This window comes from Lonchura striata, chromosome 5 (assembly GCF_050655825.1).
Source record: "Lonchura striata isolate lonStrDom1 chromosome 5, ASM5065582v1, whole genome shotgun sequence".
NCBI lineage: Eukaryota > Metazoa > Chordata > Aves > Passeriformes > Estrildidae > Lonchura > Lonchura striata.
Window position 1 is genome coordinate 32,159,616 of NC_140707.1, and position 18,459 is coordinate 32,178,074.

At 35.5% G+C, this 18,459-nt stretch overlaps 1 protein-coding gene across 17 annotated transcripts in view; it reads right to left on the reverse strand.

Moving 5' to 3' along the window:
• LRRC4C (leucine rich repeat containing 4C) overlaps positions 1-18,459 on the reverse strand; it is a 487,862-nt gene that overhangs the window by 141,794 nt on the left and 327,609 nt on the right. For 2 of the 17 annotated variants that reach the window (XM_085580212.1, XM_031505046.3), the window contains one exon: positions 1,690-1,756. The exons of 13 other annotated variants lie outside the window; for them this stretch is intronic. The gene's annotated coding sequence lies outside the window, so the exon portion shown is untranslated. Of the gene's footprint in view, positions 1-1,689; positions 1,757-12,815; positions 12,891-18,459 lie in introns of all 17 variants that reach the window. 2 more of the 17 variants (XM_077784227.2, XM_077784224.2) reach the window with 1 other exon arrangement.

Genomic DNA, 18,459 nt, shown 5'->3' on the forward strand with positions numbered 1-18,459 from the left:
GAGGAATCCCAACTCTTAATTTATTCTTTAACCCTCAACAGATAAAGGAGTGTAGAAGATCTACTCCCTTAATAGATTCAGTCTTATGCGACAAGAAAGCATAGTACTATGGAACCTGGTTTAGATCATTATTAACTAACCTCGAATTTTCTGAACACTGTTATTTCTATAGAAATGTATTTTCCTGGACAAATAATCAATTTTCTGTTTCTTTGGCACTGTAAAAATACCTGATTCAAGGACAACAGAGAATCAATAAAAAGTTCAGCAACAACAATATCATACATGTCACCATATTAAGATGAAAAGATATGGGAAGTCTACATTTCAGATTTTGGAGTACATCTTTTCAGTGAAAAGAAATCTCCTGCCTAATCACCCATGCTAAAGGAACAAAATATAGGAGACTGACATTGTAGCTGAACAGCTCCTTCATGGTATCTCTGCACCCCACATCCATTACAGTAGATTTGTCACCCTGATTCTTAAGACTTCCTAAAGCCTTCTGAGTTTACATTCCTTTGGAGAACTTTCCCACACAATTTCTGTAAACAACGTATTGTTTACATTCTTTTATGGGGGTGGAAAGCACTTGATGTACTAGTGGTTTGTCCAATGTCTTTGGAGAGGTGGACCGTTCACTCTCCAATCCAATGTCACCCTTGGGAAGGTATAAAAGACAGAGTCAGATAATAAACGTCCCTTTTTTACCTTGCAAGCAGCAGGTGGTCCGCGTGGTGCTTTCACGTGTCCCACAGCGACATAGATTGGTCCAAACTTTAATTTACAGAAAGTCTTTAGGTATAGAACAAGAATATTCTACTTGATGTCAAACAGGTAGTTGATTTTTTTCACTCACATGATAGCTGTCTCAACTGCATTTTCCTATGTCCTTCAGCAAAAAATGCCTTCACAGGCCAAAAATATTTCCTTAAAACTTTCAGTATTGGAAAAATGAGATCGTAACATACTGTGTCCCTCAAGCAGTAGGATTGATAAAGTAAAACTGAAGCACTGACTATAAAAACAATATCCCAAAATTCTCATCCTAGAAAAAATCAATTTAATTTAATTCAATTCTAAATAAAACCCATTTTAGGGTGGAAGAATGGAAGAGTGGAGTACCTTTGTGTCTCTTTAGAGACACAAATTCTGGAGCCTTTGTGTTCAGGATAACTACAGTTCAGAAGGATCTCACTTCTTATATGGCGTTCACAGTCTGATGATGATTCCAAAGATTTACCAAGTAGCTGGGGAGCTTTGGGAACAGTTTATAGGCAGGAAATATCAATGGTCCACCTATTTTATTACAAGATCTTATTAGGCTGAGAACTTATTGGGATCTCAACAAGGTAATGTTCATCATTAGAATCCTCTAGCAAGTGTGTTGGGTTTTTTCCTGTAGCTGAAATTGCTTAAAAGTTGTGTCTCTCTTATGCACCCAAAAACTCATTATTTTATGTAATAGATGTCTTTAGTCTTCAAAAGTTTCACAGGATCTTTTGGTTCCAGTCTGAGTCACCAGTAAATAGGACAGTAAACAGTCTAATCACTGCTCCCTACCATTCACTCCTCAGGCAGTAAATGCCATGTTTAAAAATCCATCCAAAATTTCCATTATCTGTATGTAGAACTTGCTTTCAAAAGCTCCTCTTTTCACAATACCAGTGCTTTCTTCAAAATCCGTACCTGAAATAAGAAGTGCACATCTGTACTTGCAGGGTATTTTTGGTCTCTGCTGGCCAATTCATTTTATCTGCAAATTTAAAGCAATGCAGTGAGGAAGATTAATAAAGGCAGTGCTGATATTGATGAATGGCTAAAAGCACTAAATAACAAGAAGAGATATTCCCTCTCTTTAGTTGATGCCATTTCCCACTCCCTGATCCCCTTGTCCCACACTGTCTCTCATAATGTGGGACTATTTTTATAAATTTCTGAAGAAGTAGGTACTTATTTAGCTTTTATAAATTTTTCCAGTAGTATTTAAGCCCATTTTATGTCTTCTTTCACAGGGCGGGTAGAACTTAAGTAGGAAGATGAGCAATTAGGATCATGAGTTGTATCCTGTAGCAGATGTCACGAATCACTGGGGTGGTGTGTTTCCCCACCTCCTCAGGCTGCTCTAAAATCTCAGGAATCCTCTTTAGTCCTCAGCTCTGAGTAATGAGTTAGGCAATACCTCTTCCCTTGACCTTATAAGAAACTCATGGGATAACTTGGTATATCTAATAAGTAATAGAGTGAACATTGCCATCAAACTTTATCCTGTTATTGCAAATTTGTATTAAACTGACTTTTGCTGATACCTTTGCCAGTGCTTCATTAAGTGATCTAAACCAATCATTCATGACATTTATGTAAGACTTTATTATGAAGTAATGATTATAAATATATTACACTGTATTATTTAAGGGACTTCCTAACATGAAAGATTAAATGCATTTTGGTAAAAAGCACTTTTACTTTAAAAGAAGCCATGATCTATATCTATATCGGAGACTGTCATTTTAGATTATCACCAGAATTCCTGTGAACAAGTAATTTAAATAAAAATGCATGATCACCTGCCATCCTCCATTTAGCTGGGAAACTATACCATGTTTTTTTATATCGTATTCTCCATCACAAGATTTTCCTTCAGAAGCAGAGAAAAAGACAAGTCAAGTTCTTATAGTTCCAGGCATTCCAGGATCTTCCTAATCCATATAAACCTTAAGGATGTAGTCTGGAGTTATTTCAAGCAGATGCAGATGATAGCTTCATATTTCAATGTCTACAAAGAGTCACTAACTGAATCTGGTTTATTATTAGTCATAGGGTAAATTATGAAAATGAATGTGAGAAATTAATAGCAAGCACAGACAGACATCATCCTAAACTGTCATAGCTATGACATAGCAATAGGATTCTTTCAGCTGCCATGTAACTTCTCTCCAGGGAAATGTACAAATATATCTAAAATCTAACAGGCACAGATGTGGTGTCCTTTATCTGAATTGAATATCTTAAAATTGAATATCCATGAGTACTTTGAAAGGCCATGGCTTCATTACCTTCTCAAGCAGACACATTTGGGAAACCGGCAGCTGTATCTGATCCAGGCTGCAACCCCATCCTATAGATTCAGGAAGTTTCATTAACCTAGCTTTAGTTTGGCCAAACTAGTTACAAGTTTGTTTTTACTGAGGCACGGGCAAAGCAAGTGTAACTTTTCTGAAACATATATGAGGTAAATGTAAAAAGACATAAAGATAACAGTGAACTTTTGTGGTCATCAACATCAACACTTTATAGCTGGCAATCAAATCCATACCAATCTTTAAAGATGCCCATAGTTTCAAATTACTAAGTCTTCCAATGCACACATACTAAGGAATGCAAAATTCCTCTTATGATATCTTCAGTAAGTTCAAAGGGATATCCAGGATCTGAATATTAGAAATTCCATGTGAACTCAGAAATAATTAGTCTATATTTATCTTTAAAAGAAAAAGCAACCAATAATTTGACCAAATTTGTTAGCCTGTAATTTAACATCAATTTTTATGGCAAATTAATTTTCCATTCAAAATAAAGACCTTCTTCAGCTAAAAGAGCTAGCTATGTCCCTTGGAAACTTACATAAAATATATCTTGTTTTCATTTACACAACTTTGCAGTGAAATTTACACAAATCTCTATTGCCATTTCTGCCAGTCTTGTTCAATTTCCCACACTCTGTCAGCATGTGTCAGGAAGAAAGCATTATGCCTTGTTAAATTACGTTACAAGTAGAACCTTCATCCCAAACTGAAAGGGAAATAAATTTTAAAATAGCATTGGCTAATAACCTCCAGTGGCTTTTCAGAATCCTGTCTGTTCTACAGAATCTAAAGTTCATCATTTTTACAGGCACCCAGGGACAGAGTCACTAAATTGCTGAATTCTCAGGCACAGGAGTATGGTCTAAAAGGCTGTTGCTGTACAAGAGACTTCAGAAAGCACAACATCTCTGCTTATGTGTATCTTAATTAAAATTAGTCAGACTCCTGTCAGATAGAGCAGTGGACTTAAGTGTTTGTTCTATAATCATGACTTGAGTGAACAAGGCTTTCAAGCAGCTTATAGCACACCAAGACAGAACTTAAGAAAAGGTTGAGAAAATAATAAAAAAAATCTCAAAAAGCATATCTAGAGATTTCCATTACAAAACACATTGTGTGTGATGATTTAAAAAAACAGCTGGGAATTAAACTCCAATGAAACTGCAGGTACTGCTTTTATGACTCATGCACTCCAACGGTGAGTTGTGCTTTTATTTGTATTATCTAAGTGCAAATTTTTGAGCAAGCCTTAAATAGCTGATAAAATTTACTGGAGAATCCTAAGGACCCTCCCTATCTTAGTTCTCAAAAGCATATAGACCACCATTATGCTAATCAAGTAAAATCTCAGCTAAAAAGTAAACTAAGATGCAGATCCTCTGACACACAGACACATCTACTTAGGTTCTTGAACTAAGCTTTAACCTAGCTGTTTCTGAGGCACTTTCATTCTCACTGAGGTTTTAGCAAAAAGAACTTCCTTTCCATTTTGTTGCCCATTTTGTATATATTTCCCTATACGTTAAGAAGAAAACAAGCATATGGCATTGATCTCCCCTGAGAAATATAGGGAAAAAATAAGTAGAAAGCAATAAATACAGCATCTTTTTACCAGATAGCAATCTGACATGTCAGTGCAATCCAGAAACCTACCTTAAACTACGTTATTGGTTTTTGTTTGCTAGCTTGTTTACATGTTAAGCAAATTAACATTTTTAACTGATTTCAGGTAGCATATCTGAAAGAAAAGACTAGACTGGAAATATAATTCAAGCAGCTGGCAAGACTATTTAAAATGGTTATTTTAAAATAAGGGAAGTTGATTTGCCATACCTCCAAGCTTTCATTTTTTATTTTTTTTTAGGTAAGGACAGTTTTGGTTTTTTAGGTTTGTTTTTTTTTTATTACCTCCCAGAGACAAATTCCTCTAGAATTTGTGAATTTGTGAAATTGCTATTTATATTTTTGCTATAAATGTTTTGGCCAGCACTTCCATAGTTATACTCTTTGAGGAACAATTCAGAAATAATACCCAAACCAAACAATACCCAAAAACCATATCCATACGACAATACCTAAAAACCATAACCAAAGTTTTTAAAATAAGTTTTGGATAGTCTTTATGCTTAATCTCCTGTTAACTGGAGCATCATTTAAAACAATATTTTTTCATAAGAAGTAGAGGTTCTAATAGATTTGGAAAGTCAGCTCCTTCTATGTCATATGAGAATGCAATTTTATTCCTGTGTAGAGTATTTTTTGCTTTTTTCCCACTAACTGGTGTTGCATCTATCTCATTTCCATTGTGGCGCTTTCAAGTTACAGCCCAGAAGGTGTCATGTTTAATTTACTTAATGAATATATGATAATTTATGTCTGTCCTGCTGCTTGATGGTGCGTCAATGTTCAGCTGGATTCTTCATCTTCAATTTGCTTTCAAGGAAATGATATCCTAAACTTGTATGGGTTGACATAAATGACAGTACTTTGAAGAGCAAAGATTGTGCAAAGGGTGGAGACACACATTGCCTGCTTTGTGACTTAATTCTCTAGATTACTTGAACAAATAGCTTCATGAAAAGGAAACGTTCTCTAGTCTAACTACTAAATTGTTAGTAGCATTTTAGTATTGAAGAATAGATTTTTTGTAGTATTTTATTGGACAACAATTAAAAAAAAGAAAACAAAAAACTCAATTTTAACTCAAGACTGATTTTCTTAATTTTTCTTTCCTAAGAAATTCTACAAATAGCAACCATTTTAAATTTCTGTTCTTGGTTATAGAGAAGAGGAATCTATTACAGACATCATCCAGGGCTTGCTCTGGAACTCAAAGTGTGAAAATAAATAATTTCTTCTTTTATTATTGTGTTAATTTTTTTTTTTTTTAAGGCAAGCCTTGCTGCCGTTTACACTGATAAGAACCTTAGTATTTGCAACAAGTCTTTAAGTCTCCTTGGTGCCAAACATCTGACATATTCTCTCTCTACCTTTAACTAAAGAGTTAAAAAAAGATGTTTCACAATATCTCATAAAATTATATTCTAGCAACATCCAACCTAGTAGATTTCTGAAAGCAGAAAGTCACTGAAAGATGAGACATCACATAGAGGATCACAAAACTCATCTTACTGGCAAAAAAATTTCCATAAAGGTGGTGTGAATTCTTTTTGGACACAAAAATCATACTAGTGGACCAGTCACAGAAATGGACACGTAACTACTACTACTGATACTGTGGTTTGGTTTGTGAAGAAGTCAGCATCAAGTGCACAGCTGAAGGGTTTTCTGGCAGCTCATTTGCAGAAAGTTCTGCTTTCTGAGCAGCTGGAAGAAATATCACAGCTGTTACAGCCCTGACAATCAACATGCTCTGCTGAGGATGGCTGCTATGCAATCAGTCCTTTGTGGCATACACAACATACTCCATTGGCTGTTAAGTGGCCAACAAACCAGTTTGGGAATTCCTATGCAAAGAGCTGTCCCACTGATACTGGAGAAAGCTGGTTCTAATCCCAGTTTTACAAGCCACACTTCATAATTAAAAATCAATATGAAGTGTTGTGGGGAAGATTTTGATTTTTTATCTGGACTAATTTAGTTGGCTCCAAATGTATAGTAAATGACAGAGAACTGCATATGGTATAATCTTCTGTGCAAAGTCCTTTAAAGACCTCTAGTCAGAGGAAAGAATATCAGAGCTTACTGCATTAACATATGGAAAAGCTCATAGCTTTTCAAACACATATACCCAAAAAGATAAGCAAGTCAGGAAGCCCCAGGTAGGTCCCACAATAAATGGGCATGCTAGACACAACGACCAGAAACACGATACACGAGTGATTCTTCTGGTTCAAGTCATTTCCTTGTCCTGAAATTATGGCAGATGGGCCATGATGGGCAGATTACTCAAGCAGTAAGTACTTGAAGGCTGGCAAATGAAGTACAGAATAACAGACTTGAATATTATTTGAAGGTAAAGGTGGTAAAGGCCTAAACTGATATTTATACGGTTGTTTCTCCCTTTAAGAATCACAAGGAATTTTATAATAAAGGTACCTCAGTTTAAAAAAGTACACCCTAGTATGGAAGAGTATTTTTATGGAAAGACAAAGTGTAACTCTCTAAAAGACAGAACAATAAAGAGGATCGGTGTTTTCGGGGCTGTTTGGGTTTTTTTGGCAGAGGACAGGGTGGTGGGAGGGTTAAGTGTTTTGTTGTGCTTTTTTCCATTTCAGTACAACAATAGAGAGGTGTCAGAAAAAACTGCTAGTCAAATTCATTCTATAAGAATCATAGTCATTTATTTTCCAGCTGCTAAATCTTCAAAAAGATGAGCAACAGCTATTGAGTCTCAACTTCTTAAAGTATCTGAAATCAATGTTCCTTCTTAAATATCCTTAATGATAAAAAATAACTGTCCCTCTAATATGACAGTTATAATACTGTGCTTACATTAAGGATTTCTTTTGGCAAGGATTTTTAAGTACTTAGAACTGAACATCCAAGTTATTATATTCAAGTGAGCTCTTTTCTGCTTATGGTTGATCATATCAAATATCTCATAGTTACAGTCAGTGACTGGTGTCCAAGTTGAGATCAATGATGGTCCCCATCTGTTCCTGAAGTGTCCCTCTGGGCTCGGCACCACCCTGTTTAGCATTCTTGTTGGTGACATGGACAGTGGCACTGAGCACATCCCCTGCAAGTTTGCTGATGACATCAAGCTGTGTGGTGCAGGTGACACTGGAAGGAAGGGATGTCAGCCATAAGGACATTAAAAGGTTTGAGGGTTGGGCCCATATAACCTCATGAAGTTCAACGAGGCCAAGTGGGAGGTCCCACACCTAGATCAAGACAATCCAAATATAGGCTGGTCCAAGAATGGATTAAGAGCAGCCCTGAGGACCTGGGGTGCTGGTGAATGAGAGGTTGGACATGACCCAGCAATGTGCACTCACAGCTCAAAAAGTCAAATGTTTCCTGGACTGCATCAAAAACAGCATGGCCAACATGACAAGGAGGAGCAGCTTTAAATTGAAAGAAAGGAGGATTAGATGAGACAGGATGAAGAAATTCTTTATTGTGAGGGTGATGAGGCACTGGAACAGGCTGTCCAGAAAAGTTGTAAATGTCCCATTCCTGAAAGTGTTCAAGGACAGGTTGAATGAAGCTTTGAACAACCAGGTGTATTGGAAGGTGTCCCTATCCATGGCGGGGGCATTGAAACTAGATGAACTTTAAGGTCCTTGTCAACCCAGACCATTTTATGATTATATGGTTCAATAATTTATAAGATGAAAAGTCAAGCATTATAATTCTTAAATGTTAGATTAAAAGAAAAACAATTTTTCTTCAACCATTCCATATTATTCATCATTAGAACAAAATATCAGGTACAAAATATCTTGTGAAAGCACAGTGGTCATAGCTCAAATCTTATGTTCAGAAAGTTCATTTAAATAATGAACCCATGTAGAATGTCAGTAATCTAAGTACACCCAAGAAATTCACCCAGATTGTGTGTTATTATATGGAATGTAACAAGAATTATCACACTTAAATAAATATTGCAGATACAAAGAGATTTGTTTTGACCATATGACAGTCTGAGTTTTGAAGCTTATCTTCAAACTAGCTATTTATATCAATAAACAAATAAGGTCTGATTCTTCACCATAGAAATTTCAGACTTTTTCTTTACAAAGTGTTATCATCATCACAGGTAGAAAAATGAAACATATGTGCACACTTGGCTACAAATGCAAGGTAGTAAAGAATTTGGGGTTTGTAATATTAAATACTCTATTTGCATTAATTTTCCTCAGTATACATTGTAACAAAATATTTAGCGGAAAGAAAATTTGGATTGTGATCTAAATCCAGCTCCCAAAGATACCATAACTTCCAGATTCAGAAACTTTTCTTGTAGAAAATAATGAAATTAGTAGTAACCTCTGCTTTACCTGAATATTACAAGTAATAATTTTTAAATATCAAAATTACTGAGCACATATAAATTATTCCTGTTCTGTTCTCTTCCTATAATTTAACTGGCATGCTAGACTTCTCAGTATGAGCTGTGGTTTGCTGTTTGCTAGTTTTGCCCTTGCAATAGAGCTCAATACTACACTGAAACAATTCTTTTTTATCAAAAACAGCTGGCACAGAGTCAAGTACCTAAGGGGGATAAGTTTGGTAATTTAGCCAGCTATGTGTAATAGAAGGATTTTTAGGTTATTTACAGGGGAGGTGGTGTCATTCACTTCCTTCTTGGTTTATAGTCAAACCACCTGTAGCTATCCCACCAAATAGATACTTTTTGTTAAGTATTATTTTCAGAGCACTACATCTACTCTGGAAGTAATTTCTTCTAGATCCTTTCTGCTAAATCTTCATACCTTGAGAACTTTCTAGTAATAAACGTCACACATATTCTGTAAACATGTGTTTCTAGGACAACTATACACTGATATTTGTATAATCTCACTAGATACACCAGATGGCTTAATTATAAAAAAAAAATTGTCAAATAAACATTACTTCTTGTTTTATACATGCATTTTCCTGTCAATAACTTGTCTTTCCAAGTAAAACACTTTTGTGTAATAGCTTGTTATATTCCTTGAGAAACAAATAATCCTTTAACCCTGCAGCATTTGGGCCATCATTATTTATCAACCACATTTACTAAAATTGACCAAATGACCTTTAGGATAACCAAAAGAGAAAAAAAATACTTTTAAACTACAGAATAGCACACAAAGCATACACATTATTTGTTATTTATGATGATCTTCCATTTCTTAGTCACACACAGAAGCAACTGAAAGCAGGAAAAATTATGCACATCACGACATAGACTGTGAATTCTGCCCCCACACAATTAATGGAAAAGGAGTAGTTAATTTCTTATTAATCTAGTGACCTCCCACAGTTTGTGGTTGCAAAATTTATGAATTCTAGCTTTGAATAGTCTTTTACTCCTTGCTATGTTTCTCTAGGTACAACTTGGAAAGTAATCTCCCATGTATATAGAGTAAAAGACACACTGGAAAAATACAATTCAGAAGTATTAAAGAAGGCTTTTCACAATGAAAAAAGGACCCTACCCTGAAATGCTTACTGTCTACAAAACATAGATAGAATCACATAGATGATAGAACATAGAACATCATAGAATCACACAAAAAATATCTCATCTGTTTTATCTAAAGGATTAGAAGTTGTATCTGATCTGGGTGGGATTTCAGTCTATGGATATATCTGCTTTGACTCTTCACTGATATTCACATCTCTTTGCACACATCTGACCTCTAACATTCACACAGTAAAGGGAAACTAGATTACCAGATTTACAATAATGAAAGGGTGCGTTTTCCTTTCTATTTTTTTTATTATCCATAGTCTTTGACATATGGATCTAAAACAAAATACAAATCCATCACTACAGAAGAAACACATGCTTTGCGAATGATAAATTTGGTCCAGAGCTGAAGTGTCCAAAACTTGATGTAGTACCTTCATTCCCTTTAAGTACCTTCACACAGCCTTTAAGCTCTATGCCCACAACATCACAGCTTTCATCTATATTTTTACAGAACTACTCAGGTATGCCTTTTGTTTTTTTTTTCTTTTATTCTTTTTCTTAAGAAAAAGATAACCATTCATTAAAAACCACTAAATATATTATTTCTGAATTTGGATAGTAAGATATGACTTCCAACATCACACTGCTTATAGGACTTTCATACAGGCAAAAAACAAATACATGGACAAGCAGCCAGCCCAGAAGAGATATGCATTCTGAAAATATTTGGAGGAACTTTGTTTTCTCAGACACTCTCCCCATGCCATACATCTTGTTGCATTCTCTGGAGCATGGAAGCTGCCACAAAGGTAGCTTTTAAAAGGTGTTTTATATAGGAAAGCTGTTTTTAAATCACCCTCATATTCCTTTCAGTTTTTATCTGGCTTTTACATGAACATGAGCCATTCTGCATCACTTGCCTTAAACTTGTATTTCATCCTTGGTGTAAAGCAATCTTTAGAACTCATCTGCTGATGCTTAGGTTGTACCAAACAAATACTACAACTAAAGGTAAGAGTCTTCATCAGAATCCTGATGGGCCTTACAGTCTGAAGGGGTGTGAGTTAATTACAGCCAGCCTGAATGGACACACATTACCTGGATGCTGCACACAGAGAAGTTTTGTTTTGCTAGTGGGAAAACAAAATCAACACAAAACCACAACAAACTCTGTTAACATATTATTTCTCCCCACCTACCTTCCCATCTTAACTATTTTTAAAAGAAATTTTAACCTCCCTACCTCATACACACACTTTTGATGGAATCTGGAACGTGAATGAGAAAGGAATAGGATACAACCATAAAAAGGCACATAACAGACACAATATGCAAATTTAAATTAGACAAAATTCCTGAACTCCCAAACAACATTTTCACAATGTTACAACACGTCTAAATATAGTCTAATCATGATTTGTTTGGACTTTGGTATAAAATGCTCATGCCTGCATCTGCATCCCAAGAGGGCACACAGGTGTGCTGCTGCCAAGTCATTCAGCACAGGTGAGGCTTCACCTGGTAAACAGAATTGAAAAGTAATTTCTTTGTTACTATGTTCACCACACCTCTCCTTCCTCTCAGCACGCTCTACAGCAGAGCATTTTACTGTGCTCTGCTGCACAGAGTGCTGGCACTGCACTGTAGCTCTGATCCAGCATCATGCTTAAACATGTACTTAAATAGCAGAGACATCACAGAATGCATGAATGGGCTGTGAAGGGAGGCCCACGGTGCAGCCTGAAGGGCAAAGCAGTCACCTGTCAGCATTGCTCACTCAAGAAAAATCTACAGGGCTCATCTGGCATATACATGTTCATATTTAAAAGTAACAGTGGCTATTCCAAATGCTCACCCCAAAGTACATGAACCAAATGCTGTGCATCCTCTAGCAAATACTTCTGCTTTTGCAGAAGTAAATTTAGGTTGAAAAAAAAAATACTGCTCCTACTCATCAAAGGTCTTTCTTACACTGATTTCTAAAAGAATTCTTAGGTTCCCAAATACAATTAATGACCAGTTTTGAAGTAATCTAATTTCAGTCTTAGCATAGTCTGTCTGAAAGGACAGATTTTAGTTGTAAGAACAGTCTGGAGCTCAGATTATGCAGCAGTGTTGATTTTAGTAGTATTATTCCTGTATACATGGTACATATTTCCTGTATATGTTCCCACGTTGTATTGTATAATGATTTAGAAGTCACGCTGCTGAGGCTCTGTAGGAAATATGCTCTCCCACCCCCTCCCTGAACACACTGAACCAAGTGGAATCAGCGTCCTGGTTCTTAGTCATGTCACAGTTTCATGTGTGCACAGGGAGAAAACATATTGTGGGAATGACATCAATACTGCAGAAAGGTTAACAAAATATTACCAAAGATAGACAGTCCTTCAAAATCCTCAAAGATTCACACAGACTTCCAATGAAACTATTCATATTTTTGACAAATTTGTACATTGATAAAACAGTCAGCCTATACTAAATAATACCTTCTATTTCATCAGGAGGTAAAATTCTTCTGCCTTTTTCCTGTAATCTTTGTAGTAATTTCTCACTAAATAACATGATTTCTGCTTCAGCCTCATATGGTCTTCAACATTTTCACACAGTTTTGCTTAAAAAAATGAAAATTATTTCACCTGAATGTTTCTTAGGGAGACTGTTTCCTTCCAAGTCACTTCCTTCCAAACACATAAATTTTGCAGAACAACATGCTGTTCAAACCAGAGCAAAGAAACAAAGAAAAAAAAGGTCTTTAAATCATTAATTGAGAATACTTCTCAATGCTTACAATTACTTCATTAATTGATTTAGCCGTCAACAAGTGGGGTGGGGAGGGGGTAATTCTTACTTGAGATCTTGTGAACCCTTCCCTGACAAGATCTACTTACAAAGATTTAACATGAAGGTATGAAAGTGCTGGCCACATGAGCAAAGACTATCTGAGGAGGTGTTACTGTTATCATTATGTACCATGGCATCTTGGACAAAATTCCTTGATGCGTCTCACCCAGTGATTTTGCACTACAGTTCTTTTTCAGTTCTAGTTTGCATTTTCACAAAATATTTTCTCTTTAAAAGTGACTGATAATCACCACACCTGTAGATACTTCTCAGAGTTGTTTACCAATTTAGATTAAAAAGATGAATCTTAATCCTACCTCTACCTAGAATTCAGGCTATCTAAACACTCTGGTACTTACATGTATGTAGTCTGACTTCCAGAGCTGTTAAAGCTTTTTATTTAAGGAAATGATGACAGTTAAGTACCGAGCACTTAAAATCTAAATCAAGACATTCAGGGATTATTGATTTCACTACAAATCATCTTGTAAGTGACTGGAAGCTTGGGAAGAAGTCATGGAATCTTAGATCATTCTGTTCAGTGACTCAGCTGGAGGCTGACATGGTTGTAGGCAAGCATCTCAGACTACATTAAAACATGCTAGAAGAGTCAGGAGTATTATAATTTTCCTACACTACAGTAAAAAATATTGCCAAATCTCATGATCACCATTTTGGGAAGAAGTACAACTAGAGACAAAGGTTAACCATCAAATATGAATGATTCACAGACATAGCTGTAGGCAAAAAAGGTTTTTGTCTCTATATATTTGTAAGATGAATTGGATTTATGAGCAGCAATCTTATCTCCTCCATCTTAAAAAACAAACAAACAAACAAAAACCCCAGCAATAAAACAACTGTTTTGAGTATGATTATGTGAACCCACTAAATGACAAGACATCCCTTTTCTCCCTGGGGGAATTCTGGGGTAGGTTAGACCAGGTGTGCTGTCTGACCTGGAGTATCCTGCCTTCTTACAGAGGCTACATCATCTGTGAGACATGAGACCTGAGAGCATAACACTGTTCACACTTCTTTCACTTCAACCCCCTTCCTCCCACTTACAGCCCTGTTCTAGGCATTGTTTTTCACACATGAATGTCAGAAGCATTATAAAACTCTTTCTAGAAACACCAACGATTATAAAAAAAGTGTCTCATTCTTCCCACATAGTAGCTAAGAAAATGGAATTAATGTGATACTCATTCTAAGACAGCAAGCCTTGCTGAGAGTCAACATACACTGACAGCAGTTTGGGCTCAACATCACACTGAGTTCACTTGGCTTCAAATTAATACAAATGCAATGAACTTTTGTCAGCCTGCAATGTCACACATATCTATTTGATTTTAAGTGCTGCAAGGGATTCAGAAATCAGAAGTTTGTCACCACCACTTCCTGTCAACATTTCCAAGGTATTTTAGACTATTTTAGCTTATGTTCAAAGCAAGAATAATGGAAATTTTTTTTATCTCAGTACTAATTCAATATTTCATGTCAGAGGGTACAATTGTGATGACAGTAACACAGATGTTCCCCTGCTATAGACCCATCTATTAAAATTTCCAAGTAGAGATGTGATGAAATTGAAAAACACATCCAAAATATGACTATTCACAAAAATATGCTATTTCCAAGAAAAATCCAGATTTTACAAATGTATGTGTAATGCAAATAATTATGGCTTTAGTCCTGCTAATATTAGCTCACTGCAAATCATTTTCACAGTGCTTCATTAGCACACAATTGATTATGCAATTGTGAAGTACTTTCTTAGAGAGATTTTGTTTTTATCAGTTTGTGTTATTTAGATATTTTTTTCTGTCACCTACTGGGAAGTACAATGTGTCGAGACGTGACTGTTGGCTAGAATATGCTTTTTTTTTTAAATGCAGAATCTTAAATAAAGTGTTTTTATCATTATTATCATGCTTTAACTTGTCCACTTATTGTGTTTTCTAGTATGGATTTTCAAACCATCTGTATAGAATACAAAGAATACTAAAAGCAAAGTTTTTATTTTTTCCCTCTCTCCAATTTTAGCACAGTCAGAAGTGCAAAATATTTTCAACAGGAAAGTACTTTTTTTTTAAGTACCTTCAGGTCTTTATACTTAAATAAAACACTGATGGTTATTAAGTGTTCTTCTGCAAAAGGAATTTGGACTACCTAAATCCTTTTTCCTCTTAATATCATAACTCTCCATATTTTGGGTTTTTGTTTTCTTTTTTTGCCTTTTTTTAAAATGTGGTTGTACTTAATAGATGTTGTTCTAGAAGATAACATACTTGGATTAATGCAGTTTTTCTGTTTTTCAAAAAAATTGCTAGTGGATCATACATTAACTCTTACCATAGCTGAAATCTAGGAATGTAAAAATCGAGACCAGGTACAGCTTTCAAAATACAAAAAAGAAAACCCTGTATTTAAAAGTAAATAGTTTCAACTGCTGTGGAAATTGCTTGTTTATTGGATTCTCAGACTTCAAGAAAAGAACCACTTCTCAAAATACAATGTATTTTTTTGCTTAAGATTGGCATTAAGGATCGGCTTGAGAATATAAGTGAAATACTACCCAGTTTTAAAGTGTGAGTATCTTCACATAAATTTACTTCATCTTATGCAAGTCAGATATTATATTTTTTTCTTCTGACATAATTTAAATGCTTTAAATCAACTTTTTGATACACTTAACTGACTCCAGGGACTACATTAAGACTCAAATTTTAATACTTTGAGTCACATTAGAGTCTATTAATTAGATGCCTGAGTAACCAAAAATTGATGGCAAGGACATATCCCTGAATATCAATTCCTCTCAATATGAAAAAATGAAAATACCTTTTTTTAAACTTTGTTGAATAAAAGAAAAAATTAGTTCAGACTTTAGAATCTGAAAAATATTATCACACATTAAGGACTATCAGCAGTGTATTACATAGTCATTAAGCAAAAATGCATATTAATGAAATGAGGACTTTACACTAGTAAAATTAAGCAATAACTTACTTAATAAAGCTTAGAACTAACTCTGTAGACTACAAATTCGAGTCATTTTCCAGGTAAAGGTATTTAGCATGTAGTGACAAAAAGCATGCTTACCCTAGCTCCCATTATTCCACAGTGAAGTTTATCGTACTGCTTCTCTACCTTATTGAGGCCAAAAATCTCTAAAAGTCTTTCAAACTACTCTTCAGCAAAGCATTCTGATACTCAACACACACACAATACCAAACAAGAATTCCTATGAGTAAATATAAATCTTAATGAAATTCACAATTAATTCATCTACTCTTGGAAGAATAACACTAGGATGGGATTAGTGTGAATAAGACAAGAATCATAATCATAGAATGACTTGGATTGTCAGGGACCTTAAAGGCCATTTTGTTCCAACTCTTTCCCACCCATAAGCAGGGACACCTTTTGTTAGACGAGGTTGCTCAGAGTCCATCCAATCAGGCTTTGAACACTTCTAGGAGTGGGGCATTCACAACTTCTCAAGGCAACTTGTTCCAGTGCCTCAGCACCCTCAATAAATAATTTCTTCCTAATAGCTAGTGTAAATGTACTCTTCCACATTAATACCATTCCTCCTTGCCCTGTCACTCCATGCTCTTGTAAATAGTCTCTCTCCATCTTTGTATGTGAATATTTAGAATATCATGGTATTCTGGCAATTATTTCAAGGTCATCTTTACTATCAAGACTCCTCATTGTTAAAATGAACTCTACTGAAGTGCTTTTGATACTCTTCATTCCTGTATCTCAGAGTGAAGAGCTGGATAACTTAGAATATTCCATAAGTGCCTGCAAGGGCTCCACTCTGAAAGAATTTCATAAACTCCTCTGATCAGGAGGTCACTTGAAAATTCACCATGAAAATATTTAGGTATGCAACTTATGTTTCTGTTTTATACTTGTCTGTACAAGACTTAGAAGTAGAGAAAGACAGAGTGGATGTTTACTCACCCTCTCACCCACAGTTTCTGGTGACAAGGGGGGAAATCACTCTTGTCTCAGTACAAGGTGCAATGTCTTCTGTCCAGCCTTTAGGAAGACTGAGAAACTTGCAGAGAAGTAATGGTGGAGCACTGGAAACCCAAATGGTAAACAGGCTCCAGCGGGTTAAATAGGCAGCAATAATGTTTCCCAAAATAAAGCAACTTTTTTTGTTCTATAATTATTATGCTACTCTTTGGTCAATGATATATTTACTACAGTGATCCAACTCAAACCTATTTAAATCAAATATATGAACTGTTATTAGGAATAAAATAGAACCACAACAGCTTCACACACAGCTGAATTCAAACTAGACCTGATGAATCTCCATTGTTTGATTCCCTATAAATGAGTTCATAGTTTACCTCTAATTTAGATCACAAATTTGGTAGCCATCAGGTGTGAATAAAGGATGTAGAAAATTATCCATTATCTAGTCTCACAATCTGGATTTCTCTGAGCCTTTATAGCAGCAAACTGTTTTAATACTTTTATAATGAATGCTAGAGCTATTCACACACTTCTATGCAAATAGAGAAGGTAGGTTATCAACATCTTATGGTCTCCTGATGAGAACACAGAAATAACATGTCAGAAAACTATGGTCAAGTCAAGCTCCACCTGAAAAAGGACATACATTTTCACCCCAGATCACTTCAAATCATGCAGGAAAACATCTTTATCTCACCCCACTTTAAATCCTTAGTTTTTTACCATATATTTTTGCTTTCTTGATGAAAGTTTCATTAAAACCATTTTTTCCACTGCAGATTTTGGCTGCAATGAAATAATATTTAGACATGAATTCTATGGACAGAAATATGCTGACCTGACAAAGCACTTCAACAGGAATCAGTCTACTTTTCCCCTTGCAGTTTACTGAAGATGTGGTAATTTCTGCCTGTATAGAGAGGTAAAACCCTTATTTGGAGCTCTTTTGTTTCATCTTTCTTCATCACTGAGTTCTTCCATTCTGATCCCTTGACCTTATGGCACTTAAATATGGACATTTTTTTAAATCTCACTCATATCACCTTTTGTCATGCTTACCTTTCCATTTTACCTCTAATCCCACTACACAGCACCAAAAAAAAATTTCTTTCTTACATTAGAGGACCCAAAGATCTTTCAATATCTGAAGATTTCTTGTTATATTCCCCTGAGCTTTCCCCAAAGATGCTTTGTACAGTAATGCTTCCCCATAAATAACTTCCAGAGCATTTAAAATTTATATGTATATATTCACACAAATGTTTACTGCCATCTTATCAATTTAAAAACTGTTTATAACCTGCCTTACCCATAGTCCTGACAGGCCACTAACCCTGGAATCAGTCAGGTGACTAGTACCTGTTGCCACAGAGACCATTATCAGAAATCACAAATTCTTCACATGTTACTAATGGAACTCCAACCCTCTGCCTCTTTCCT